This window comes from Schistocerca piceifrons, unplaced genomic scaffold (assembly GCF_021461385.2).
Source record: "Schistocerca piceifrons isolate TAMUIC-IGC-003096 unplaced genomic scaffold, iqSchPice1.1 HiC_scaffold_1209, whole genome shotgun sequence".
Classification (NCBI taxonomy): domain Eukaryota; kingdom Metazoa; phylum Arthropoda; class Insecta; order Orthoptera; family Acrididae; genus Schistocerca; species Schistocerca piceifrons.
In genome coordinates, this window is record NW_025727025.1 from 132,501 (window position 1) to 135,812 (window position 3,312).

Genomic DNA, 3,312 nt, shown 5'->3' on the forward strand with positions numbered 1-3,312 from the left:
CGCATAGGCGGGAGTGAGGCGTGTGGCGGCCCCTGTTCCAGCGTTCTGTGTCCAACGGCCTCACGGCCGACGGGCGTCGTACGGCTCCACACCGGAGCGGACAGGCACTCGGGCGAAAGTCATTCAAAACCGGCGCCAGGCGCCAGGTGCCGCAGGCCAGCCGCTCCAGCGCTTCAGCGCTCGTACCACACAACATTGCCGCTAGTTTTGAGAGGCACGCGTGGTTCCGCACGCGGCGCACGGCTACGGCGAGCCGTACAGGTAGCGTGTTGCGCGACACGACACGCACATCGAAAGACATGCAGTCTAGTCGGTAATGATCCTTCCGCAGGTTCACCTACGGAAACCTTGTTACGACTTTTACTTCCTCTAAATGATCAAGTTTGGTCATCTTTCCGGTAGCATCGGCAACGACAGAGTCAATGCCGCGTACCAGTCCGAAGACCTCACTAAATCATTCAATCGGTAGTAGCGACGGGCGGTGTGTACAAAGGGCAGGGACGTAATCAACGCGAGCTTATGACTCGCGCTTACTGGGAATTCCTCGTTCATGGGGAACAATTGCAAGCCCCAATCCCTAGCACGAAGGAGGTTCAGCGGGTTACCCCGACCTTTCGGCCTAGGAAGACACGCTGATTCCTTCAGTGTAGCGCGCGTGCGGCCCAGAACATCTAAGGGCATCACAGACCTGTTATTGCTCAATCTCGTGCGGCTAGAAGCCGCCTGTCCCTCTAAGAAGAAAAGTAATCGCTGACAGCACGAAGGATGTCACGCGACTAGTTAGCAGGCTAGAGTCTCGTTCGTTATCGGAATTAACCAGACAAATCGCTCCACCAACTAAGAACGGCCATGCACCACCACCCACCGAATCAAGAAAGAGCTATCAATCTGTCAATCCTTCCGGTGTCCGGGCCTGGTGAGGTTTCCCGTGTTGAGTCAAATTAAGCCGCAGGCTCCACTCCTGGTGGTGCCCTTCCGTCAATTCCTTTAAGTTTCAGCTTTGCAACCATACTTCCCCCGGAACCCAAAAGCTTTGGTTTCCCGGAGGCTGCCCGCCGAGTCATCGGAGGAACTGCGGCGGATCGCTGGCTGGCATCGTTTATGGTTAGAACTAGGGCGGTATCTGATCGCCTTCGAACCTCTAACTTTCGTTCTTGATTAATGAAAACATACTTGGCAAATGCTTTCGCTTCTGTTCGTCTTGCGACGATCCAAGAATTTCACCTCTAACGTCGCAATACGAATGCCCCCGCCTGTCCCTATTAATCATTACCTCGGGTTCCGAAAACCAACAAAATAGAACCGAGGTCCTATTCCATTATTCCATGCACACAGTATTCAGGCGGGCTTGCCTGCTTTAAGCACTCTAATTTGTTCAAAGTAAACGTGCCGGCCCACCGAGACACTCAATAAAGAGCACCCTGGTAGGATTTCAACGGGGTCCGCCTCGGGACGCACGAGCACGCACGAGGCGGTCGCACGCCTTCGGCTCGCCCCACCGGCAGGACGTCCCACGATACATGCCAGTTAAACACCGACGGGCGGTGAACCAACAGCGTGGGACACAAATCCAACTACGAGCTTTTTAACCGCAACAACTTTAATATACGCTATTGGAGCTGGAATTACCGCGGCTGCTGGCACCAGACTTGCCCTCCAATAGATACTCGTTAAAGGATTTAAAGTGTACTCATTCCGATTACGGGGCCTCGGATGAGTCCCGTATCGTTATTTTTCGTCACTACCTCCCCGTGCCGGGAGTGGGTAATTTGCGCGCCTGCTGCCTTCCTTGGATGTGGTAGCCGTTTCTCAGGCTCCCTCTCCGGAATCGAACCCTGATTCCCCGTTACCCGTTACAACCATGGTAGGCGCAGAACCTACCATCGACAGTTGATAAGGCAGACATTTGAAAGATGCGTCGCCGGTACGAGGACCGTGCGATCAGCCCAAAGTTATTCAGAGTCACCAAGGCAAACGGACCGGACGAGCCGACCGATTGGTTTTGATCTAATAAAAGCGTCCCTTCCATCTCTGGTCGGGACTCTGTTTGCATGTATTAGCTCTAGAATTACCACAGTTATCCAAGTAACGTGGGTACGATCTAAGGAACCATAACTGATTTAATGAGCCATTCGCGGTTTCACCTTAATGCGGCTTGTACTGAGACATGCATGGCTTAATCTTTGAGACAAGCATATGACTACTGGCAGGATCAACCAGGGAGCTGCGTCAACTAGAGCTGAGCAGCCGGCCGCCCGGGAGTGTGTCCCGGGGGCCCGCGCGAACACGCAAGCGTCCGCTCAATCATTCTGCAAACAGGAGGAGGCTGAGCTCCCCTGCACAATACACCTCGAAACCCTCTCAGGTCCCGGCGGCGCGCAGCGCCGTCCCAAGTACTTGGTCGGGTTCGAGAGAGGCGCAATCGCCCGGAGTTAGGCGAGTAGACGCTTTCGGTGCGACCACCCGTGCTCCCAACTGAGCTTGCCGCTGCCGACAGAGGCCCGGGAGCGTGCTGTCGTGGCATTGCCGGCGGGAGACAACACGCGCCACCTACGGTGACCGGCAGCTCCAACGCCAGCGCCACAGAAGGACAAAAGCCCCACTTGGGTGCCGAAGCGAACTCTCCCAGCACAGCGCACGCGCCAACACATCCGCACAGCTGCGATACAAACCACCAGCGAGAACCGCTGGGGCGACCGAGCAGCAGACGGCGTCGCGGCGCCGAGCGCCGGGCGGCGGCGCATCCTCAACGCACACAGTCCTCAATCGGACCAGCACACTGAAGATGTCCACCGCGCTTCGCACCGGGCCCGCGAGGACCTACTTTGGCCGCACGGCGCCGCGCGCAGGGTGCGCCGGCGCGCAGCTGCGACGCCTGCCGCGTCCGTCGGCCGGCGCGCCTGCCACTGGCCGCCCCCACCAGCCGGCTGTAGCGCGTGCGCCCACGCACCGCGCGGCCAGCACGCCGGGAGGCGCCCCCTCACCGGCCGGGGACGGTCCCACCCAGCCACCGCCGCGTATCGCTTCACACCCAGATGCCGTTCAGTTTCGTCGGCATGGTGGGTATCGCTGGAACAACCGGTTCGTACCTCAACCTATCGTCGCCATCACCGATTCACCCCTAGCGAGAACAACCGCACCACAACAGGTTACCATTTGTTCATTTGCGTAACTTCACCAGAAAACGCAGGCGTCCATCGCCATTTGCAACTTCAACGATTATTGCATGCCTGTGTCAGGTGTCACGCCACACTACGTCTGCCCACATACACGCAACAAAATGTGCACGCCTAGACAATACGTGGAAGGTGG

At 57.4% G+C, this 3,312-nt stretch overlaps 1 non-coding gene across 1 annotated transcript; it reads right to left on the bottom strand.

Annotated features, from left to right (window-relative positions):
- Positions 1-314: 314 nt before the first annotated feature.
- LOC124729446 lies at positions 315-2,223 on the bottom strand. Its single transcript, XR_007007688.1, has one exon. It is a non-coding gene; the product is annotated as a small subunit ribosomal RNA (ribosomal RNA).
- Between the last annotated feature and the right edge of the window lie 1,089 nt (positions 2,224-3,312).